The sequence below is a fragment of the Pelodiscus sinensis genome, chromosome 10 (assembly GCF_052426305.1).
Source record: "Pelodiscus sinensis isolate ZL-2025 chromosome 10, ASM5242630v1, whole genome shotgun sequence".
In the NCBI taxonomy this organism is placed as follows: Eukaryota; Metazoa; Chordata; order Testudines; family Trionychidae; genus Pelodiscus; species Pelodiscus sinensis.
The window spans coordinates 8814923-8840910 of record NC_143061.1 but is presented as its reverse complement, the minus strand read 5'-3'; the positions used below and the strand labels follow the sequence as shown (position 1 = coordinate 8840910).

Genomic DNA, 25988 nt, shown 5'->3' with positions numbered 1-25988 from the left:
CAGTGCCACCATAGGGTGTGGGTTTGCAGCTACAACGCAGTACCCTTACTGAGGTGTTAGCTATATTACTATAATATATTACTATTAATATATTACTATAATACTGCACTTAAAAATAAAGGACATCTCTCCACTATAAAATTAAATTGACCTAACTTACATTGGCATATGGCCACCACAATAATTATGTCACTTACTGGGGGAGGGATAGCTCAGTGGTTTGAGCATTAGCCTGCTAAACCCAGGGTTATGAGCTCAATCCTTGAGGAGGCCATTTGGGGGCAAATCTGTCAGGGATGGTACTTGGCCTTGCCATGAGCACAGGGGACTGGACTAGATGACCTCTCAAGATCCCTTCCAGCTCTATGAGATGGTGTATCTCTCTCTCTATATATATATATATATATACACACACACACACACACTTGTGCGTGTCTGCATTTTGATCCTTGCGTCAGGCCAGTGCATCCTCACCAAGAGCACTTGCACCGATCCAGCCATCCATGTGCGGCATTGTGGACTGGCTTCTGAAAGGCAGCAACAGTTGATATAAGCAATGCAGCCTCTTTGCTGACGTTGCATCGACCTGGCTATGTCGATATTGGCTCGAGGGGCCTTTCACGGAGGTGCAGATAAGTCGGCATAACGAGCGATGTAGGTCGGTGTAGATGTTTACTGAGTTAGGTGGCTGCCAGCTGCCATATGTGGACACAACTCTGGGGTGTAGACCAGGGCTAAACGTCTCCGCATGTCAGTTGCATTAACGTCTCCGAGCCTGCACACATTGAACCCCCTGCATACATTCACTTGTAAGCACAATTTTTCACATGCTTAAGCACGGGCATGATCAGGGCCAACATATTGATCTTGATTGACTGAACGACCAAGTCATCGCTTTAGTAGCTGTTTCATTGACAAGGCTTCTCCTTCACAGACCCAAAGCTCTCCCTGCAGGGCACTTCCTTCTAACAAGGCACACTATGTATGCACCATAACCCATAATGCAGCATGGCTCCGTCCCCCCATGGTGGCTGGGATGCGGAGACTTGAGTCTACAACTGCCTCCATGTTAACGGAGTGAATCCTTTCACTTAAAACGGTAGAGAAACCTGTTTATAGATCCAGATTTCACAGGTTCAAGCCCCATAGGCAGTTCCCAGACTGGACATCATTACAATGTCACTGGTAAGTTATCAGTAACTGGGTTTTATTATAAATTTCTGACACATCTAAGAGACCCCAAAGCACGAAGCAGAGCCTCACCATTTATATGCAAATAAAAAAAGATTGCGTCTCCCCTCAAAGAGTCCACAGTCAAAGACAAGAAGTGGAAAAAGACCGATAAAGGGAGCCCAAGAAAACAAGGCAAGACAATTGTTATGTTACGGCTTTAATTTTCTTCTTAATTTTTCCATTAAATTGTGTACAAGAACATCACTTGAAGATGTGTGACATAACAGCTTCTATACATGTGAAATGTGCCCTCCACGGGTGGGTGAATTATATCAAGCTTTTCCATATCGTCTTTGTTCCCTGGAAAGAGGCTTGGTTAGTACCGGCAACTCAATGCTCTAGTCCAAATGCTACTTGCATGCAGTTAAAGTGTCTGCAGCCAAGTCTATGTCCCCAGCGTGCAGTTCCAGTGGTTAGGTTGATCTATGTGAAATACCCACATAGAGGGTAAGTCTAAGGCCTAGTCTGCACTACACATCGGTGTAGCCATGCCATAGCCTAGTCAGGAGGGGGCATGGGGGTGGGTCCCAACTTCAGGTGAGGGGGCAACAATGAGGGTAGAGGTAGCAGTGATGGAATTACCTCTCCCCGCCCCCCGCCAGCCTCCCCCACCCCTAGCTAGCCTGGCAGGTGTGGGGAGGAGGGAAAGAGAAAGATGCTCTGGCCAGGGGCCTCTGTAAACACGAGGGGTCCCATAAAAATGCGCACTCCCACCCCACCTGCTCCACCCTCTTACCCGGTGCTTGCCCCGCTCCACCTGCCTGGGGGCAAGCCCGTAATCCTGCTCTCTGGCTGGACTGCCAGAGCAGGTGGAGCGGGGCAAGTGCCAGGGCGGAGGAAGGGGTGGACCGAGATGCTAAATGGGTGACCGGGCCCACCCGGGGCTACACCCCTGCTACACACTTAATTGAAGTAAGGCAGCTTGTGTCAATCAAATTATGTCACTGTACCCAGTACAGCTTTGTCCTGCCGCTGGAAGTGCTCTGCTCCACCGATTTAACTTCACTTCTGCAAGAGCCCCCTCCCCCCACAAACTGCCCGTCTTTAGCCAGTGCACACAGTCCTGACACACACCACCAGCAGGAGGGTAATATGGACACCAGCCATTGCAGTCATTACTGGAAGGGGTCTGAAGAACACACGTCCACTTTCAGAGCTGGAGTGTAAACATGCCCAAAGTATTAGGGGAAAATCCGAGGAAGGCTAATTGTAGCCCACTGCCCTCTAGTGGACAGAATATGTCATTTCTGCTGACATGCTTTCCTCTCCTCCACTAGTAGGAGTTACTCACTCTATGGAGCACTGAAGTTACAAATTCTATGCCAGATGCCACCTATATCTTGTTGGCTGACAAATGCATCAGATCACTGCACACTCGAGCATTTTTCCTTTCTCCCCCCTCCCCGCATAGCCCAGCCTGTAATGACAGGCATGGGGAGGAAGGGACACGTCAGGCCAAAGTGTCAGAGAATTAACCCCTAAATTGCAAGTGAATTTAGTGGCTCATCTTTCAAGATGACTCCCATAAACTGAAATGGCTTTGGATTTTGTAGACCATTAAATCTCTCAAAAAGGAACAGGAAACTGCAGTGATACAAGCCAGCAAGCAATTCCTGTTACTCCAAAAAATACTTGGAGTCGCCTTCAGGTTTCATTGGACAGATTTGTATATTTCAGTGGACGTTCACTCTTTGCATAATTTAATGAGGACCACTTCACCCTGCCTCTCTTTCATGCCTTATCTGGATCTTCTGGGGCCAGGTTCTCAGCACACGTAAAGCCTCAGAGTTCAGTCAACTTCAAAGAGAGCCACAGTAATTTACATTATCTGAGCATCCTCTAGCTCAGTGTATGCAATGAAAACATCACTGGTTCTTTCCTGGTTAGTCTCATAGATAAAAGATACACATTACCAAAAAAACCCAGAACTTTTTTGTCAATGTAAAGCAGTCCAGCTCCATGGACTTCAATGACTGACACCATCTGAGAATTGGGCCCTGCCATAAAAACACTCTAGTTTGATTGAGCATGCGTCAGTGGCATGACCACACACACAGTAGATGTGATAAATAAGGGAACAGTAGCTACACTGTAAACATTATGGCTACAAGCAGCAGTTTCAATCCGGGCATTTAAACTAATTATTGTCCGTTTGTTCAGAACAGAATCAGTTGCTTTATAACCCAGTTCTGCAATAGTATCATTCTGTGCATCAACAGTGTAGTGTAGCAATGGTGCTTAATGTGTTACCCGTGCCGCACACGGAGACCCTGTTTTCTTATGTGCCTCTTCACCTTTGCGGTGTTTTTTCTCCCACCATCTAAACGAAGCCCCTCACTGTGAAGCCATTACTGGAAATTTCCCTCCCATACAGGGGCAGCATTACCTTACCCTGCATGACCCCCGCAGACCTGAGAGGGGTTGATGCCACAGATTAGCCTGCCTGACCCTTGCTACCTCTGACCCAGTGCATACCTGTGGACGTACTTGCATGGGTTTGAGGGGGAAAGAGGCCACAGAATGAGCCCTATGAAGCACCCTCCCCATCCTTCCCCTGAATATAAGTCCTCTTCATCTGGGTCGCTACCACTTCTGGCGTGGAGTGGGGGGTGACAGAACCCTTCAAAATTAAGAGCGTAAATGGCCTTCTGGGGAGCAGAGCCTCAGGCCCATGTACCCCTGTGCCTCAGAGACCAATACAAGCCAAAGCAAAGATGCAGCGTTCCAGCAGGAGAGCGGGAAGTGTCCAAAACAGTGACTCAATGCTTCTGATAAATGAGCGGAGCTCAGCAGCCTCCATTATAACCAAATAAGCAGAAATACACTTTTGAATAGGAATGAGATGACACTTCTGCAAGAGATGTCTTGCCTAAAACCCTTTGTCAACATCTCTTTGCTGTCAGACGGCTGTTTCGCTTGCCCTTGAAAAATCCAGGTATGAAAAGAATCAAAAAGGTCATGCAACTGACAGCACATAAGGGCAGTCTAAATGCAACGTCATTTACTTATGGTAATGCCTACTCTGCATTAATCGCAGAGGGGCAGCCGTGTTAGTATGTAATTTTAAAAACAAGTAGTCCTGTGTCATCTTAAAGACTGACTATATATATAATATTGTGAGCTTTCATGGGCAAAGCTCACTTCTTCAGATGAGCTGGAAGCTGGAGTCAAGCCATACCTCCACTGTTCTCACTGCAATTCTCTAATCCTTTTCAACTAGATATATTTGGTGAGCTGCTGGATTTCAAACCACAGGTGGCTGCATTTCAGATAGGTTCACACCAGGCTTTGGGACCTTAGCACTTTCCAGATGATTTATTATGTTCATTTCCCCTGCCCTGGGGTCTGATGGGAAACAAATGGGATCTGCTGTCTTACTGCAGGCTTTTAAATTAAAAATGTCGAATACACACAAATCAAGAAAAAGAAGTTGTAATTAAAAAAAAAGCAGGAAACTAGAAAGACTCCCTAACTTAATGCTCTGTGGCTTTGAAATCTGCAGCTGTGAGAGCAGAATGTTTTTAATCTGCAGTTAACACATCAAACAGCCTGTAATGAGCATCCTCAGGAAGGCATTGGGCAGCTGGGGAAAAAAAGGAGCCTCTTAATTTCTTAACCACGGAAAGAGGAGGAAGATTTTTCAAAAAGAACTCAATGGAATCCCAGCCTGGTCTCATTAAGATGAGATTTCCTCCTGCAGAGAGTGACTCAGATCCACAGTGGGGTATCGGTATTGCAATGCCTTTTAGATAGTGGTGGTGGAGAAACACTGGAACAACGCAATCCACCAACTCTGAGATAGACACTTAGGCTTCCCATAGAATGAATGAGGGGTGACAGGTAATCTCCCAAAGTCACCTGGAAATATCTAAACTAGCCAATGGGAGATAGTGATTAGAGTGGCATGTCCTAAAACCCACCCCTGAGTAATTCCAGGCTGCAAAGTGGGACTTGTCTGTGCTTACAATCCACAACCCCTCTCCTGGAGTTGTGGTCGAAGTCATGAGAGAGAAAGTCAGGCAGATACCGAAGGCCACGCAAAACAGCCTGACACACAAATGGCAATTTCCTGCAGTGTCTTTGGGAGATTCACTGTATTAGGTCTTGTCTACATGGGTGCATTTGTCACCAAACCCTGCCTTTTGGAGACAAAGCAGTGAGAGCGTTTACACTACAATGCGACTTTTGTTGGGAAAAACACCCGGTTTTGGGTATCAACAAACTTCCAGCCCTCTGAGCCACTTTTGTCTTTTCCCCTCCCTTGACTGTCGACAAAGAGCCAGTGTGGACTCTGCTGTTTGTTTCGGAGACAGAACTGGCTTCTGCCAATATCCCACAATGCCTGCCCTGACGGCTCTGCTCAGTGGTTTGTGATCTCTGCTGCCATGTGCCCCACCTTTCAAAGGTCTGGGAAGTATCTGACAGCTGAGTGAGCTGCTCTAATTGGGGAACAACAAAGAACAAATCTTTGGAATGCTCCTGTTCCGCCCTGCTAAGGACACAGCGGCAGGCAGACCGCTGCTAAAGGAGGAGGGCTGGAGACACAGCTGTGCTGCTTTGACATTCCTCAGCACGGAGAGCTCACAGAGCTACAAGGGAGTCCCAAGGAGTGCAGGGATCAGCTCTGCCTTCCCACAACACTGCTCTGTGGGATGCTCACCCACACTGCTTTCCTTCATCTGTTGACAGGGTGCTAGCGATGTGGCCACGAAATGTCGACAATGGGAGGCAGAAAAACCGGTTTGACCTCTTTTCACTTTTGGCAACTTTTGCATGTTGATGGCACTTCCAGCACCAAACCTTCCCAGTGTAAACATAGCCAGTACCGGCTCGAGCCATTCTTGCACCCCAGGTAGCGGGCATGTGGCGCATGCGTGGCCTCTGCCCCCAGGCTGTAAGGGGTGCCATGCACCCGGGGGCAGGGTCCACACGGCGCCTGATTGCAGCTGTAAGGGGCGCCGCGTACCCGAGGGCGGAGGCTGCGCAGCGCCCCTTACAGCTGCAATCGGGTGCCCCCCATAGGTTGCCCCCCCTTAATCCAGCCCTGGACATAGCCTTAGGCTTATATAGCACTGTGGACCAGGAATAATATTTTACTGTGAGGAGAGGGTGACTCAAGTCCTCCAGGAACAGGAAGAATAGAGGGTTTCCTTGGTTTGGGAAGTATCGCTGTCCAAAGAGGCTTGGATAAATGTGTTCAAACCCGATTGTCTAGACAGAGACCAGCATGACAGAGGCTCACTGGTGGTTCAGGACTACGTCTGTAAATCTCATTGGGGCTGGCACATTCACTGCCCCTAACACACTTCCTATATGCACACAAAAGGTGTCATGTAATAAATCACTGGAGAGCTAATATCTCTCCGTTCATCAATATTCTTGCATGATATAAGTACAAAGACAGGGAATACGTGCTAGAAATATGTCCTTAAAGTGCGTTTATCAAGCAATGCATAAGCACAGCCCACCCTAGACAGAGGATGGGTGTTAGCTTGCCTGACCAGCCTTTGCTGGTGGCAGAAGCTATCAATTCTCTGGAAGAAAGGATCATCCTTTTATTCTGTGTTTGTGCAGTATCTTGTACAAAGGAGTGTTAGTCATGGACCTGGGGTCCAAAGTGCTATCACAATAGAACCAGATTAATAATAATGTTGTTCATCAGCACTGCTGTCTGATGACAGTCACTTACCACTTCTCATTTCTCAGCCTCATTTGGAAGAGGCCCTAATCTAGGTTCCCTCTAATGTTTTCCATCCATGTGCAGAATAACTTCTGTTATGTGCACCAAGGCATGTGCACCACCAGTAGCAACACATGCTGCCAGCAATGGAGCCTGTAGGTGCTCTGCTAATCGGCCGAGAGGCATTGGTATCTCTCCTGAGTGTCCACACAAGCACCCGGCTCACAGGGAACACTGGTCCTAACATTCAATTCAGAGTGGTGTTGTTACTGTGATACATGTCTCTCTGGCCCACCTGCTGTTTTCAGCTGAACCTTCCAGAAATTAACTAGCCCCAAACTGTTTCCTAAACAACTTCTCGGTGTCAAATCCTCACTGCAGCTTCAGCACAATGGGCCATGATGATCTTCATACGGATACATGAGTGCATGAGACCGCAATAGATGCCCTGTGTGTCCCATTGCAGGTGGGACTGAGGTTGTTAATGCAAACTGGTATGGGCTGAGTTAACACACTTCTTTTTCCATTCGATTTTTGGGGGAATTTCAATCCATAATATTATGCCAGGTCATTTGTCTGAGCACAATCCATGGCAACCGTTTCCTTGGGAACAGGAACCACAGTGAATACAGCATCTTCCCCTGCTTTCCGGGAAAAAAAAGCACTGCAGATGTCCTAATCCGATCTCCAGTTGAGATGCATGGTAGGGATATGCCCAAGATGCTGCATGCCCAAGAGCTAGAAGTGTGACATCACTGTCATTAAAGGACTTTGAACAAATCTTTTGTCTGGTATACAATGCCTCTGCCACTCCAGTTTGTCTCTTCTGCAGGTGCATCTACACAGCACCCTAAACTCGAAATAAGATATGCACTTCGAGCTCCGCAAATTGCACATCTTATTTCAAAACTATTTTAAAATAGCTTATTTTGAAATTTGGCGCGTCTACACGGCACCAAATTTCAAAACAACACACTATTTCGAGCTACCCCGTGTCCCTCGTGCAACGAGGTTTACTGGGATGGCGAAATACCATGTCCATTACTTCAAAAAATATTTCGAAATAACGGGCGGCTTGTGTAGATGCAGGGTAGCTATTTCGGGATACAGGAGGTATCCCGAAATAACGGTGCAGTGTAGATATATCCTACAAGTAAACTGCTACCTTTGCCATGCTGCAAAGTGGAGTGGAAGTGAACAGAACATGGGCTGGAAATGCCAGAGTTACAGGAAGGTCAGCCAAACAATGTGGCATATATGGCAGGTATGGAGCCCAAAACTGATGCAGCCAAATAATAATGGGAACGATCAATGGAAGCAGAGATAAGATGTGCTGGCTTTTCTAATCATAGAGAGCATTGTCCATTACGGTTCTAGGGAAGAAGGAGGGGCCTTGAACAGAGCCAGTTTGGCCACAGACAGCAGCTGCAAAGCAGATTATCTGTTTTGGGTCTAACGCTATTTCAGCAGGATATTCTCCACCTCCTGGTTGCCAGCAATGGATTTGGAAATACAAGTTTCCAGAGTTTGCCCACCAGCTGTGAAGTGTGGCATTGCCACTTGCCAACTTTCTACTCTCACAAAACTGAACACCCAGTCGACCACAAGGTGTGGGGCTGGGAATGAAGGGTTTGGGATTCAGAGAAGGCTTTGATGGGAGGAGAGGGGGGCCTCAGAACTGGAGCAGGGGATTGGGAGGCAGGGTGGGCTGCAGGATTATCTTGGGTAGTTCCCAATCAGTAGCCCACTAGGGCTAAGATAGGGCCCCTCTGCCTATCCTGGCTCAGCACTGCACCCCAGAAGTGGCTAGCTGGTCCAGCTCTTAGGCTGGGAGGGCTAGGAAGTGCCACATACTGCTCTTGCCCTCAAGCCCTGCCTCTGCAGCTCCCATTGGCTGTAGTTCCCAGCCAATGGGAGCGGGGAACTGATGTCTGAGGTGGGGGCAGTGCGTGGAGCCCTCTGGTCCCCCATTTAGGAGCCAGACTTGCTGGCCATTTCTGGAGTGCAGCGTGGAGCCAAGACAAGAAGGGACTAGCTTGCCTCAGCCCTGCAGCTCCGCTGACTGGTCTTTTAATGGCACAGTCAGCAGTGCTGACCGGAACCTCCAGGGTCCCTTTTTAACAGGGTGTTCCAGTACAAAACCGGACACCTGGTAACCCTAGCTGATGTCATCGTGAGTCTTGCAATGTTTGGTGCATTTCTTTAAATGCCCAGCTGCTTGAGTCGAGCAACTACAGGAGAATCTCAACTTTCATTTAAAAATTGTGACCAGGAAGGAAATTAAATGAACCCCATATCTTTTAAGTCTCAGGCTTTTAAAGCTAATGTTAAGACCTTTCAGGACCTGAGTGATGATTTTTCATTGACTGGGGTTGGCAACGCAGAATAGGAGAGGAGCTGGTAGAGTTTATTAGCATATTTATATGCAGGAGGCAGCTCCCAGTGCTGTCAGCTATGTTGTGCCATGATTGCATTGTGGGAGCTGGAACAATTTGTTAAGTCGGGGTGCTGAGAGCCATTGAACCTAATTGTAACCACTTCAAGCCAGGGGTGCGGTGACATCTTCAGTCTCCCTAGTTCCAGCACCTATGCATCCCATGGTCTCAAACCACTGTGTCATGATGCTTATTAACATTAGCGTGTACCCCTGGTGAGGCAGGAAAGTAGTATTCCCATTTTACAGATGGGGAAATGGAGGCACGGAAAGTTTTAGCAACATGCCCAAAAACTACAGAGTAACCAAGTGGCAGGAAAGTTCTTCTTTACATAAAAGCACCAAATACCACTTGGTTTGTTCCACATTTCAGACTGCAATATTGCAGGCTGGCAATGTTTCCTAGTGGTTAGAGTACTGCACTGGGAATCAAGACTTCTGGGATGAAACCTTGACTTCACTGAATGCTGTGGGAGTTGTGTCATTGATTTAAAATGTGTCCATAATGTCACCTCTGATTTCTATTCCCATCACTGCCAATAAAGAATCTATATCATTTTGAGCAAGTTACCGGAGCTCCTGGTCTCAGTTTCCCCATCTGTAAAACGGGAACAATGATGCTTATCCAGCTTACATGGGTGTTGTGCAGCTTAAATAATTAGCACTTGTAAAGCACTTTTATCCTTTGGTAAAGTGCATTATAACTACAGATCCTATTGTTAAAATCTGTGTCGTCTATGTACCTATAGCAATTGTGACCAGGCTCTGTCAGGCTATTAAGGGGAGCAAGTTCAAAACCGGGGCAGGGGGCCTCAGCTGAGAATGCTCTGCTACTAGTCCTGACACCCCTGTGGATCATAGAATATAGGAGACAGGTCCTGCTCCCTACAGATCTTCTCACTACAATCTTGGAAACCGTAGTCTCCAAGGGACAGTGCCCAACACAAGAGGTCCCCAATCCTGAGTGGGCACCGCCATAATATGAACAAAAAGTATCTACTCAACACCAACCAGCAACAAAAAGGCAGGGGACGCTCTTTCTCCTTCCCTTCCATTTAACTCCTCTTTCTACCCTTTGTTTGGAGAGGATTCAAAGCCACTACATTTGGGTCTGAAATCCTCCTACGTGTGGAATTGGGGGAGAAGGCCCAAAGAGGTGTCTAGCTTTAGATCTAGACTCAGAACTCAAATTTCATGGGCATCTGAAACCAGAGCGTTTGGTTCGGTCACCCAATGCACTAACTGGATTACATCAGACACACTTTCACAGAAACAAGAACTATTGTCTGGGACCTCTGCTCTGCTCCCATCACATGGTGGCTGATGGGTATTTTTATATAAAAAAAAAAAAAAGACTGGGAGAATAAGCAGGGAGTTAGAATGGTCAACAAAATGAGCACAGCAATATGAAGAATGCTGGTGGGTTAATCTTTTCTTTGCATTTTCCCCCCTCTCTTATCAAGCTCTTCCCACAATCTCCAGCAATAAAGAATGTTCTGCTACAATGATCAGCCATTGCACAGCTCACAACACTGACATTTAGGCATCATTCTGCTTCAGAATTAACACAACATAGAAATTTCGCAACTGCAAAAGGCAAGATTTTTTTTTTAAAACATGAAAACTTAAGTTCTGCAGAATGTAACAAGGACATTGGGGGAAAAACAGTGATGCTATGAACCACGGTCTTCTGAAAAATAAATAAATAGATTCCCAGCAATGCAATTTAACTCTTGGGTGCCAACAGTTACTGAGAAGGAACACTAAGTAAGGATGCCTGTCATGTTTACTTTAAGAGGAGAAAACCGAAAGGATCAGATTTTTTTTTGAGATACTGAGCACCTGAAACACTCCCTTGATTTCAGTATGAGCTGTGGGTGCTTAGCACTACCATTAATTAAGCCCTCATATTACAAAGCTGACAGCCCATTTGATTATCTGCCATTTGATCCTACCCAAAAGCATTTTGGAACTAGCTTAAACTCGTCATGGGCACCGTTTTACACAGTCAGCCTGCACATATGGACTAAAAGTAGATTACTCTGCCTTGAACTTTAAATGTGTATCCTTAGCAACCTACATCGCAGTAGACTGAAACACAATCCCTAACCCACACACAGTCAGAACCCAACAGAACATGGAAATGTGGACAGTTTGGGCTACATTCATTTCTGGTGTTAGCCACTGGAGTCCAAAGTGTCACACCCAAGAAGGAAATAAGAGGGTCAAATTCTAATTTAAGGCCCAGTCTTGCAACTCCTTCACTCACAAACCTCCAGTTGATTTCAATGAGAGTTTGGCATGCCTAAGGAATGCATGCTCAGTTTGTAAAATTCAGTCTTTTAATATTCAGTCTTTTATCCCATTTACATCATCCAGGAGGTCCAATATCTACTTATATGGATTTCAATTATGTTGTTTAATCTTCTGCAAATATTGGGTCAGGTGATTCTACTCTTGTAGAATCTGCATTGAAGTCAGTCCAGCTATAACATCCTCTGAATCTGGCCTGTTCTCTTAATTATTGACAACTGGCTAGAAAGCATTAGACAATTAAAGTGCCCTTTCAAAAATACTAGAATTTTTTTTTTGTAAATCTGATTACAATTGCACACAGATGCAACCAAGCAAGATCTCTCTTTCAAAGAAATGGCACATACCTTTCCTCGCCATGCACTCGAGTTTAATGCATTTCCTTAGGAACTCGTAGTAGGATTTCATTTCTGCTTCCGTTATTCGGACAACGGTGAAGGGCAAATTCCTGGGCACCTGTTGCCCACATCGCTTACACCAAGCAGCCATGGGCTGAGCCTAGAAAAATCCCGCTGTCACAAATTTGCTGCTCCTGTTACTCTGTCAGGATCCAGCTTTGCTCATAGGCTTTCAATCCTAGCTGGTGACTTATCCCACTTACGTTCATTCAAGGTCATCGTAACATGCCGAAAGCTCACAACTGCAATTGGCTGAGACTTTATAGGCTTAGTGACTGTGTTTGCTTCTCCTCACTCTCTCATTTAGAAATAAAGAGGAGAACTTAGACACAGCCCATGGCCTGCATGGCTCCCTCACTATTAATTTATAGCAATTATAAACTAGAATGTGGCGGCAGTAATGCATGATAGTATTAGATAGCATCTCTTCAGTGATTGTCAACCACTATCTACTGTGTATTTGAGAAAGTTTATCTGTTTGTTCAAGAACTCCTCCTAAATGGTAAGAGCTAGGACCACCAAACTGGATACACTGCTTCCTCTTACCATAACTTACAGCAAAGTCAGGGTTTGGTTGTGCCAGGAAAATGGGATGTGCCTGGAATGGGATTGGTTCTCATAAAACCATACAGAAGAGAGACAGAATCACCAGGCAGGTAAAAGGAGATGACTGGGGGTGTACCCCCCCCCCCCATCCAGGAGTGCCCCTTGAGCCTCCCACCTCTCAGGTGCCCTTTAGGAAGGGGAGGCTGAAGCTCCCTCTGCCCAGATCTGTACAGGAACTTTGCTGGATGCTCCCCTTTATCAGAGAGCGAGGAGAAAGTGCACAATTTGCTCTATTCCTCACTCTGGCAGGGGAGTGCAGGGGGCAGATGAACAAGGACTTGCCCTAGCCAGGGGATATTCACCCCTCCCCCAGCTGTCAGCTGGAGCTGCAGCAGCCATGGAGAGGCACTTCTTACCCAGTCCCAAGCTGCTGCAGCGAGAGATGATCAGGGTTGTCCTCTTTCCCCAAGGTAGCCTGCATACCGAACCCCTAATCCTTAGCCCTCCCCCAGATTCAAAGGAAGCATGTACATTTTCATTGCATTTTGCAAAAAACAAAAAATTAATTGAGTTAAGGACCCAAGCAATGCCAGGTAAATCTTCTAGTCTAATAATTTTGCATAAATGGCCTTCTCTTTACTACTGCGTGATAAAAACTGAGATTACAAAAATGGAAAGAATTTTTAAAACTTTTATTTCCTTGTCCTCTGTTTTATTTGCTTTTGCATTTAACTTAGCTTGGACAATGGAAACAGACAGCTCTACAAAGTGGATGGAATAATTTAGTTACGTCTTTGTAGTTCAAGAGCAAGTAGGAGCCCCAATCAAAACCAGAGCCCTGTGGTAAGAACACATCGCAAGACACAGTCCCTACCCCGAGGAGCTTACAGGCTACATCAGAGCTACTCAACTTCAGAAGCCCCAAAGGCCACAATGATACTCACAGCACATGCCGAGGGCCACAACTTAAGTTCTGGGCCCCCCACTACACAAAGGATGCGGACGCATTGGAGAGGGTCCAGAGGAGGGCAACTAAAATGATTAGGGGGCTGGAGCATATGACTTACGAGAAGAGGCTGAGGGACTTGGGTCTGTTTAGTCTGCAGAAGCAAAGAGTGAGGGGGGATTTGATAGCAGCCTTCAACTTCCTGAAGGGAGGTTCCAAAGAGGATGGAGAGAGGCTGTTTTCAGTAGTGACAGATGGCAGAACAAGGAGCAATGGTCTCAAGTTGTGGTGGGAGAGATCCAGGTTGGATATTAGGAAAAACTAGTTCACTAGGAGGGTAGCGAAGCACTGGAATGGGTTACCTAGGGAAGTAGTGGAGTCTCCATCCCTAGAGGTGTTTAAATCTCGGCTTGACAAAGCCCTGGCTGGGTTGATTTAGTTGGGATTGGTCCTGCCTAGAGCAGGGGGCTGGACTTGATGACCTTCTGAGGTCTTTTCCAGTTCTATGGTTCTATGATTCTACACAACACACAGGCCCCATTTAAGTCAGTTCTGCTGATATTAGTCAAATGCAATATTTACCCGATTTCCACCCATATGCCAGCACTTTTAATGAGCAATGACAGTCCAGGGATTTAACTACTAAAACGCATATCAACAGAAGACCATTATATTGACTTTTTTTTTTTTTGTTTTGACTTCACAACAGTCCAGGGATTTAGGGTAAATCAATACCAACCCAAACCGCACCGTAAACCCAAATTGCACCATGGGCCGCAAACAAACGGGCTGCATGTTCAGTAGCCCTGGGTTACATGAATGTAAACAGCTGAAGAGGCAGGCAGGAGAAAGGAGGTTTTATTGGTACCACTTTGATGAAGAGGGGAAAATAAATCAGGCCTAAATAAAGTACTTGGGAGCATCACTTTGGGCCTCTGTTTTTGAAGAGCCTCGCTGTTTACCATCAGTCCTCTCTAAGAAAGTGTTGGGAGGGAAAAGGATAACGTGACTCAGGAAATTTGCCATTGGTGGACCTTGCAGAAGCAATGAATCTGGAGGAGGGATTTGAATGTGAAGGTTGTTAGAGCCAACGCACTGAGATCAGGAAGGTGACTCCATAGTTGGGGAGCATCATGGAAGAAACAAGGCACAAAGATGGGAGCTGGGCAGTGAGACTGGCAGGGGGATGGAGAGCAACATTCCCTGTAAGCTGAGCACTCAGGCAGTCAGCTAAGAGAGATTTAGGTGCTGCCCAACTGATTGGCAGAGTGCCCATAGCTGCCCACAGCCAGCAGCATGTGGTTCAATTGGTGGTGCACATCTGCTATGGCTTGGTGCACATAAAATTTATTCTGCACACAAATGGAAAAAATTAGAGGAAACATAGATAGGATACAAGATGTCAGTCCAGGGACTTGAGTGCAACATTTTAATTCAAGGGAATGGGAAAGGAGAGGCCAATGGAGCGAGGATGGTCTAACAATTGACAGGCAAGTGAAACCATTCTGGATGGACTGAACAGCAGCATAGTCACAGCCTGTTCCACCAGCCACCCTGTTAGCTGCCCAGGTACATATCTACGGCTTTGACAGGACTGCACTTGGGTGGCCAGCCTGCTCCACCATGGCTACCCTATTCTTAGCTCAATTACAGCTAGCACACGCATGTCTACACGAGCCGCAAAGTACCCCTTCAGCTCCCATGTTGCTGTACACCGGGGGGAGATAGCCAGCCCACAGACAGATGTGGCGCACTAGTGGCTACCACACGGAATTAGAAGCAAGGAGATCTCCGTCCCGTGCCAGGTGTGGTAAGTAACATAACCCACTCCACGTCTCTGCACCTCTGGGGCATTGGGAAGCCCCTAGGAGAGTGCTAAGTATTTTCTAGATTGGCAAAAGCAAGCAGGGAGAAGGGCAGCGATTTGCCAGCATCACGCCAGAAGGCAGGGGAAGAGCTAGGAACAGACCCCAGAAACCTTGGCTCCTAGTCCCATTTCCACCTCTGCCTTTTCCCCCCCAAAGCGGCCCTTCCGCTCACAAGCACCACAGCTTGTCCGCCCAGCTACTGTGCCTGCACATGCACGCTGCCCCGCTAAGGTACCCCTCGATGCACAGCTATATCCAAATGGGCAGGATCCAGCATTCAGAGCCCGTCTGTCATCCTGCTCTCCCCACCAGAGTCAGTGAGACAGCACATCCCAAAACAGGTTAGCTCCCCAGGGCTCTGCTTGCGCCGGAATGGGACTGCCAGCTCGGGGGAAGGAGGCCTGCAGCTGCTGTGAATCCACAAAGCACATCAACCCACAGTGCGCAGCAAACATTTGGAGAGATTTTAATCCTAAATCTTGCCCCAGGAAATCCTGATCCTTCCTGTTATGCAGGCCCATCACCGCTGATCCTCTGTGATATTGCCCTTGCTTCCCTCCCACCCCCAGTTCCAAATAAAATTAGCCCCAGCGTGATTGCGTCGACTACGCATTTGGCGATGGGATTCACAAAGCAGCTGTGGCATCCTGGGGCGGAAAGCTGCTCTGTTTCAAGGATTATATGGGACAGGGGGCGGGCTGCTCTATTTTTACAGGCAAGTCGACTGTTCGTCGTTTGTAAACTGCAGAGCAGGTTTGTCCGGCACATTCAAGTGCATCATGGGTAGAATCAGTGTCATCTACAGTTTAAAAGACAGCGGGAGGAGGCAGAACTCCTGGATCCTTTCCCCGGATTGACTGCTGGCTTGCTGCGTGAGCTCGAACACGTCACTTACCTGCTCCGTGCCTCCGGTTCCCCACCTCTTTAAGGCAGATAATTCTTACCTATCTCAGCAGGGATGCTCGGAGGCTACTAATATTTGTAAAATACTTTCAGATCCTCCAATCACGGGTGCAGTGCAATGTTCCCTCTAGTTCCCCCCATCGATTTGCAGAATACATTTTGTGATGTACACGCGCACCACAAGTAGAAAAACAGGCTGGCGGCTTTGGGCGCTCTGCTAATCAGCGTGGCAGCACCTGAATCTCTCCTGGGTGGCCGCCCAACCACTCAGCGTACAGGGAACATTGGCGCAGTGTAAGCACTGTATGAAGTTCCTCTAGAGATTCCTAGAGGACACTTCTCAAGACAGGACAGACACTGAATTATCTGATTGACATGCTTATTGGCAAATATCGGCTGTTGGGAGGCCGTTCCCCCACAGGGCTAGAGCAGCCCCTTGCCCTTGGCAGGTGGGGGGCTGCTCCAGCCCCTATCAGTTAACCGGAACTGGTAAGCATCACCATCCCCCGCCTCCCCCATGCAATCTCCGTCCTTCTAGTTGAGGGCAATGGTGCACAGCACTCTCCTACAGCACTAGGCTTTACATCAGCTGCTCCTCAAGGCTGCCTGCATTCCCAGAGATGTGGATAGTTCCACTGTGTCAATACACCCAGCCCAAACCCCGCCCTGTAAGCCAGGTGCCGCCTGAAACACAGTGCATTGAGCTGCGCACTTGGCCTCTAGGCGTAAAGGCCTTTCATCACTGGTCCTATACGCCGCTGCAGGATCCCCCACATACACAGTGTGCTGAAATGCAGCCTTCTCTGGGGAGGAGCTCATCCGTTCACAGATTACCAGGGGGCAAGAGAAAGATTTTTTTACTCCAGAATCCAGGGAAAGCTGCTCTCACACAAACACCAGTGGGTCTTTAATCTCCATGCACAGCAGATGGGACTTTGAGGTTTTACAGCCTCATCATACAGACCCACTGTACTGTTTGCATTTCAGCCCTCCTGGGGGAACAAAGGCCTGAGCGGATCCAGTCAAGATTTGAACATGTAGTTCCAGGTGAACCTCTGTATTGTAAATCTGAGGCTTGGTGCACTAAGCTACCCTCAGCCTAGCTTAAGAAACCAGCATTCGCCCTGCACTGCAGGAGAACAGGCATGTGACCCTGGCTCTTAGGAGCTTGAGGTGGGGTCTGGTTTTTAGAAATAACAGCCACGTGTTTCGCCTGTTTGGGTGCCAGGATTGGCAGCAAACAAACAATAGGCTCAGCTCTGCAGCCGTAGCCACCATTGCTTGGCCTAATTCAAACTGCAATTGTCCTGGTGTAAATTTGGAGTAATTCCTCCATAGTCAATGGCATTACCCTAGATTTACACAGGTGCAACTCCGAGCAGAAAGCAGCCCATTGTCATGATGAGCTGAGACGCTGGTCCTGTCAGCTGGGGAAGAAATTGCTTGGCTTGGGAGAGGACACAGGCAGGAACAGAATACTCCACTCCTGGAGAAACTTGTAGCTCCATTTTTTTCGGTCTTAAACCATCTTATGGTGTCACTGGGTATTGCTCCAATCATTCCAATGGAATTACACCAGTTTATTGAAGACATCTTTTAAAATCACATGAAATTACAGTTCTCATTATGTAATCTCTGACATCATGGTGTGATTACTGCACCAGATACACTTCGGTACGTCTACACTGAAGGGGCTGCACCGGTTTCACTGGGTCCATTTTGAAGTGAGTTGAGTTAAGCACTTTTTAGTATAATCAAGCCCCACATCTCCTCTCAGGAATTGGGTCTGCCTACATCCCAGGGAAGACAGTCCTTGTACCACAAAAAAACAAAACAAAACAAAAACAACGAATAGTCCTGCAGCACCTTAGAGACTAACAAAAATGCAGATGGCACCATGAACTTACGTGGACACAAGTTGGCTTAGCTTAGTTTACAAGCAACAACAGTTTCAGGTGTCAACTGTACTTCCACCATCCTAGTGTGGATTACAATAGTTGTGCAAAGTTGAGCTTTAGAGGGTTTGGTGGCAGCAGGGGGTTCTGCAATTGATGGGATCTGTCTTCAGCTGTTCGTATAATTGAGGTGGCAAGAAAACACGGTTAAGAACTCCAAGGTCATAACTTATCCTTACACGTGTTAATTAAAACGATTTCTCATCTCCCAATTGAGCCTTGCTAAAATCTGCATGGAAATGTAGTAACCTAGGCACAACACTGACTCCCCCTCCCACTTACCAGAATTACAATAACGATAATTATAGACATCAACTAAAGAGCTTTTACTCACAGAGGGTGTGTCTAAACTACATGGCTCCGTCGATGGAGCCATGTAGATTAGGCTGATCGGCAAAGGGAAATGAAGCCACGATTTAAATAATCGCGGCTTCATTTAAATGTAAATGGCTGCCGCGCTGAGCCGACAAACAGCTGATCAGCTGTTTGTCGGCTCAGCGCGGCAGCCATTTACATTTAAATGAAGCCGCGATTATTTAAATCGTGGCTTCATTTCCCTTTGCCGATCAAACAAATCTACATGGCTCCATCGATGTAGTTTAGACACACCCAGATAGATAAAACAACTCATTCCCTCTAGCTAGGCAAGCAGAACTTTTTGTAAGACGAACAGCCAAACTGGGTCAGACCAAAGGTCCATCTAGCCCAGTATCCTGTCTGCTGACAGTGGCCAATACCAGATTCCCCAGAGGGACTGAACAGAACAGGGAATCAGCAAGTTATCCATCCCCTGTTGCCCATTCCCAGCTTCTGACAAACGAAGACTACAGGCACCATTCCTACCCATCCTGGCTAATAGGTATTGATGGGCCTAACCTCCATGAATTTATCTAGTTCTTTTTTGAACCCTGTTAAAGTTTTGGTCTTCATAACATCTTCTGGCAAGGAGTTCCACAGATTGACTGTTGTGTGAAGGAAAAAAAACCTTCCTTTTGTTTGTTTTAAACCTGCTATCTATTAAGTTAAGTCTGAGCAAACTAAAACAAGTCCAAGCTCATAGCAGATATTAACAAAGGAGATTTATTTATATGAAAATTTCTGTTCCATGCCTTCCACTTGTTCCCTGAGCCCAAGCAATCCCATGTATATTCTTCCATTTCCTATACACAATAATTCCAAGAGTAGGTAAATACTATTTATTAAGAGAGGCTGTTCACTTTGGGTGGTAACTTGATCAAAAGCTTCTTTTCTGGTCTTCCCGACTTCAGGAATCTATTAAATTATTGGTCATTTTCAAAGCTGGAAATAGCAATTCTTTTCATGTAAAAACAATACTCTACGTCTCAGGAATAGGATACCCTAAAAAAGACAGCATAGATTCCTTTTTTTAAAGGGACAGGAGGTCCTTTAAAAAAAAAAAATCAAAACAGTCCCCTCTTTCAATTACATTTCTACTACTTATCAATCAATAGGATGTAAACAAAGATCTTCCTTTTATTAAAACAAACAAACAAAACACAGTGATTGTCACCACCATTTGTTTCACAATCTCCACAGCTGACAGAGGGAAGACTGGAACGCTGCTGGCATTAGAACTATGGGGGCAGTACTGTCAAAGTCTCCCTGCTTTGCACCACACAGTGTACAATTGCTGGAATCGCTGCCTTCTACTCCAGCACCATATGCTAGGGTTTCAAAGCCTATTACATTGATCTGCTTAATGAGATTGTCACGGACAGGAAAAAAAAAAACATTTTTTGGTCACGTTTGGCGATGGGCATACAACTTCCTCCCCATCAGAATTCTCCTTGCGTGGGCTGGGCCCGAGAGGGCAGCGTAGCCAGAAGGAAAAGACCTAGAATGCTGAAAAGTGGTATTTGTAAAATACACCACCAGGGGAGGAGGGAAGCAGCTGGTAGCTGGGAACAGAGAGGAACTCAGGCCAGGAGAGCTGGTGGGCAGAGAGTTAACAGCAGCACGTGGAGGGTTTATTTCGCTTTGGTTTCTTGACCTCTATATTTGAGCGTGTGTGGGTGGGCGCTCATGGCATAGCTCACTAGTGGATGCCAAGTAGGAGAAGCAACAGATGCATTAGATTACCAGCCGGTAGGCACACAATGATAAAATGCCAATAGCTCCAGGGTTTAGGCTTGGCTGCAAAATTATCATCCTTTTGTATTGGGGCAGAGCCTAAAGGGCCCAATCATTACTGGGCCCTATTGTGCTAGATGCTGTACAAATTGAGAGAAAAGAGGGTTTAGGGGCTGAGTCTACGACAAGTGGATAAAAGCAGACAGGTGCGGATGGAGCACAGGGTAAGAGGCAGCCAGTTATGATGAGTGAAGTAAGTGGGGGACACAACACACCAGCTCTGTAAGCAAGATCATTGCTAAACTCCCGTAAATGTCTTGCTATGGCCCAGACTCCACTGCAGAGATTTGGAATTTGATTTCTCTAGCATTGACTGAGTTACTAGAGATCCCGGGTCCTTGTCTGAGGAGCTGAAAGGAACAGGATCGCACCTGGCCCTGGCACACTGCCACTGACTCACTGAGTAGCCTTGAGCTTGTCATTTAGCCTCTCTGTAGCTGTTTCACCATGGGCGGGGGAAGGGGGGAGTTGAGACTCACCCCTTTATATTGCACGTAGAAAACAGATGGGTGGCTAGAAAACAGGCCTCGTGGAATAGCCTCCCATTATTTGGCCAGAGCTGTGCAGAATTTCCCCATTTTAGTTCAGGAAGCAGGGATTATGCGGGAGTTTGGGGCTTAGAAAGAAAGAGTTCTCAAAAGCAACCAAAGTATGGGCAATCCGCACGGAGGGCATGAGTGACCATGGCCACTCAGATACCAATTGCACAAGTGCTAGGAGAAACTCACCTGTCTCTGAGTCTGTGTCTATCCCCTCAGCAGGATGATGTTTGGATCTAGGGAGGCTTGGGATAGGGTTACAGACAATATTACTGCAGCACTTAAAGGTCTTAGTCCCTCTCCAGGGTCCCAGAATTTTAAAACTGACAATATGTGATAGTTTTCTGCCTCTTCATTTCTGAAGTTCATTTCCTTCACTTCAAAGGGTGAAGCTCTAAAGCACCTCTATTTACCCAAGGGATATATACAGCCCATGTTAACACAGCATTCAAGGGCCTCACCAACATGTCTCCCAACCACAGCCTGGGTATGTCTAGGCTACATGGCTCCATCGACGGAGCCATGTAGATGAGTTTACTAGACATAGGAAAATGAAGCGGCGAGTTAAATAATCTCCACTTCATTTACATCAAAATGGCCGCCATGCAGTGCCGATCAGCTGTTTGGCGGCACAGAGGGGAAGTCTGGACGCGCCGTGGTCGACAAGTGAAGCCTTTGTTGACCGCTCCGGTAAACCTCATTTCACTCATTTGTCAACTGCTCCGGTATGCCTCGTGAAATGAGGTTTACCGGAGCGGTCAACAAAGGCTTCCCTTGTCGACCACGGCGCGTCCAGACTTCCCCTCTGTGCCGCCAAACAGCTGATCGGTACAGCGTGGCCGCCATTTTGATGTAAATGAAGCCGCGATTATTTAAATCGCTGCTTCATTTTCCTATGTCTAATAAATTCATCTACATGGCTCCGTCGACGGAGCCATGTAGTTTAGACATATCCCCTGTGAGCTAGGGCAGTGCTCTATCTTATACAGATGAGGAACTAAGGCACAGAGAGGCTACGTGATGTGCCAACGGCCACACAAAGTATGTGGGCAAGGAGGGGATGGAATCCAGGTTTGCTGAGTCCCAGGTTAGCAGTCAACCACTGCACCATCTTCCTTTCAACTCCCTCTTCCGCCTTTCACCACTGTGGAGGGACAGCAGTACTTAGGGCATCAGCATCATCAAGACTGTCTCAGGGCTTTTCCTCTCTCGCTGTGCTCCCGAAAACAGGCAGCCCCCAACCTCCACGCACTTCCTGATGGGAGCACCCAAATTCATCCCTAGCGCACAAAGGTCAAAATCCTGCTGACGCCATGAGAAATGCAGCCATGGTCACTAGTGCTGCATTTAGCCCTGCTCTCTCCACCCGCTTGCCACCACCGTAGGGCATTTTCCAGCAGAAGAGAGGTTGTGGGAATATTTAACAGCAGCGTTTCCAAGTCAGGCTCCAGCTCTAGGCCAGCAATGCTTGCCTAGGTACGGCCACAGCCGGGGTTTCTGAAAGACACATCAAGAGCTGCGTTCATCCAGCAGAGAAGAATGAAATACGCCCCCCTATGTTTCAAGGTGGATCACATTTGGTTACACAGTGTAGAAATCCTCCGGACACTTGGCCCGGACAGGGAATCAATCCCCCATCCTCTCTTCGACATGCTATGCTAGAGGCATATAGGAACAAACAGCAACAAGAGAACTGCCCCAGAACAAGCACTGTTAGGAACAAGCCTAAATTGTCCTGCCCAGCCTGTCCCACCGCAATGGCTGCATCAAAGGATGAACCAGCGCACCGTCCTAGGGCGTAGCTCTGCAGCAATTCTGGAATGCACTGCCAGGTCTTGGCAGTTCCTGGGGAGCTGCTGTAATTTAGAGCAGCCGTGGGCACTGCTCTGAATTCCACAGGGGGAGGGCTCTTGCAAACCCTGCAGCATGCTGGAATCAAAGTGGCTCGGTTAGGGTGATCCAAATCCAAGAGTAAGTGTGAAAAACGGGGAGGTGGCAGAGTAATAGTTGCTCAGAGGAGGCAAAAGCCCCTCATATCAGGACGACTGGCCACCTTAGGGCTGTTCCTTTATGGTGCAGTTATTTATGGTGCAAAGAACTGACGTCACTGTCTGCTAATGCTGTGTGTCTGTGCTTCTCCGTTTAACGTTACAACCTGAAGTCACGTTGTATGGGACCTTCCAAATGGCTGCTCTGCTCTCTCCTGGATGCCTCCTGGTGGCCATGGCTGGGGATTAGCTCTGCTAATCTGACCAGCAGGTGCTCATCCAGGGTGCGTCAACACGGCACCATAGCTTGAAATCAGAGAGGCCATTTGCGTCGCTCAAATGGCATATCTGATTTCGATCTTATTTGGAAATAGCTTATTTCGCCATTTGGCACTGTCGACACAGCGCCAAATTTCAAAATAACCCGCTCTTGTAAAACATCTCTTACTCCTCATGGAATGAGATTTACAGGGACGCTGGAATAGCAAGCCCGTTATATTTCAAAATAACGGGTTTGCTGTGAAGATGCGGGATAGCTATTTCAGGATATTCACCTTTTTATACCTGGCCCCTTTGGTCAGGTCACTGGGGTTATCCCCTTCCGGGGAGTTGTGTCAAAACCTGCCTGTGGCAGCTGGCACAGAGCGCCTCACAATGCACCGTCCCTTCACAGCACCACTTCCCCAGGGCTGGTAGAGGAACCTGGGTCCGCACTCTTCTCTGGGTTGCTGCCACACCTAGGGGCAATGATCTGCACTAGCCCATGTTACTGTGGCTGCTTCCCATATTGTGTCTGTCAGTCTCTACCCTGCTCCATGGGTATGTCTACACTACCCTCCAATTTGAACTAGGAGGGTAATGTAGGCATACCTCGAGGTGTACCGGTAGTTCGGAATAGGAATCCTAGTCCGAACTACCTAGTTCGAGCCCCGTGTAGCCGCGCTGCACGGGGTTCGAACCAGCGGGGTTTAAAAATGGCGGCTCCCCGCTTATGCAAATGAAGCCCGGGAAATTCAAATCCCGGGCTTCATTTGCAAGTGCGGTATGCCTACATTACCCCGCTAGTTCGAACTAGCGGGGTAGTGTAGACATACCCATAGTGTCTAGCGCCCCTCTCTCCCTAGCGTCACAGTGACTGCAGCCCCCATCTGCTCATAGCTCCCTGGCTTTATATCAGTCCTGCCAGTGCCCGACCAGGTGAATCTGATGGCTCCCTGGCTTCTCCTCCAGGGGCAGCCTGGGCTATTAACTGGCCCTTCTAGCCATATTAACCATATAAGATGAACTGCCCATCACAGACCCCAACAGAGCTGCCGTAGCAAAGCCAAGCTGTTTCTTTCAATTCTCCACATACAGCATGACAGCTTTATGGAAGGACCCGGATTTGATGGTGGTTTATGTTGTGTTCCCACAGGAGGCAATTCACCAACAGAGTCTTGGACCCCATAAGTCACCAACTCATCACCAGGCAAAGCCGACGCTGGCTGGGAGCAGTTTGAATTCAGGAGTCTGCGAAGTGTATTAGTGGTCAGTCCGGTTTGCACATGAGAAGCAGCCCAACAGCCAAGATCTGGCACTCACCTGTAGCACCTTAGAAATGCTCCTTCCAGAGCCAGAGTGAAGGAAGTGGCTGTTCTGGCGTTATTCATTTAAATTGCAGCTTAAATGCAGCCCGTGGGTAAAGGTGACCCACAGAATCCACCCAGCCTCCCTCTTCAGAACAGCTGCTGCAGGGCAAGGACAAAGACAAAGCCCCTCAAGGGCAGGGTTCTACTGCAGGCGAGCACAGATGAGCAGTTTTGATTAATCCACCGGGAAAGCCATGAAGGCACGCAAATTAAATTCGATACCGGAGTCACGGGAGGTTTGTTTCCGGCCTGCGTTATACAGGGCAGTCAGAGCAATGATCACAACAGGGCCATAGCAACGTCCCTTCAGACTATCGTGTGATTTCTTTATTTAAAGATGCAAATCAGGCAACACCCTCACGGCCCTGGGTAGCTGCTCTCGTGTTGCAATGCTTGAACATCTCCTGATCGGCCCTCGATTCCTTCCGTGCTCTATGCCTGGGTGGGAAGCCAAAGGCTCTGGGGCTGGATTCAGTCCTCGAGGATCCCCCTCTGCAGCACTAGTTTCTCCAGCCCTGCATCCTAGGGAGATATGCCAGGTAAACACCTCCCCTCTATCCTAAGACCCTGCACCCCACTCTGGTAGGGTGCAGGAGGCAGCTAGAGAGGGGAGGGTTGGGTGGAACCAAACTCACCACTCTCAACCCACTCCTGCACCCTCCCTCCCGCCCAGACCCCACACCCGCTTTCCGGCAGCCTCCTTCCACACAGTGAATCCCTGACTTTTGGCCCCACCCCAGAGCCTAAGGGAGGGCCCACAAAATCTACTAGCTCAGGCCCCCTCTAGGAATTGGTGAGTGAGGGGAATGTGCGGACTGTCTTTCTGCTTCTAAGTGGGGCGCATCGGTGAGTTGTGGGGGGGAGTTGGGTTTTTTATTAATTTCTCTGGGGTTCAGTGGCCCCTGGCCCAGAAAAGAATCCCCACCCCTGGTGTACAGACCAACCCCTTCCAAGCCAGACAATGCTGAGTGAATGACTTTATAAAATTACTATTGTGTTCAGGCTGATTACAAATAACTAACTGCCTAGTCTCTTGGCAAATACAGCGTAATTGTTGTTTGGCTCTGTGGGTTCTGTCATGTCACCCCCATGAGGCAGCACAAGTAATTATACCTCTTCTGTACTGAAGCCAAAGACACGTTAGCTTAGTAGATGGGGCATCAGGACCCGACTCAGGCAGGAATGGCCTGTCGGATGGATGATTGTATATTAAAATGCAACTAAAATGGCAATACAGGTTGGACTCTCCTCGGAACCTGAGCAGCCCCAAACTAGGGAATTTGCCAGACCAGGGGAGTCAGACCTCAGGTTACCCCAGCATGCCTGCTGGGCTCTGCTGCCCCCAGCTTGCTGGGGAGGGGGCTCCTCTTTGTGCTGCTGGCCCCCATTCTTCCTGGCGGGGCTCC

At 47.7% G+C, this 25988-nt stretch overlaps 1 protein-coding gene across 5 annotated transcripts in view; it reads right to left on the bottom strand.

The window, feature by feature from the left end:
- The window catches only part of MCF2L2 (MCF.2 cell line derived transforming sequence-like 2), a 317180-nt gene that overhangs the window by 263756 nt on the left and 27436 nt on the right, over window positions 1-25988 (bottom strand). The gene's annotated exons all lie outside the window — the stretch shown is intronic.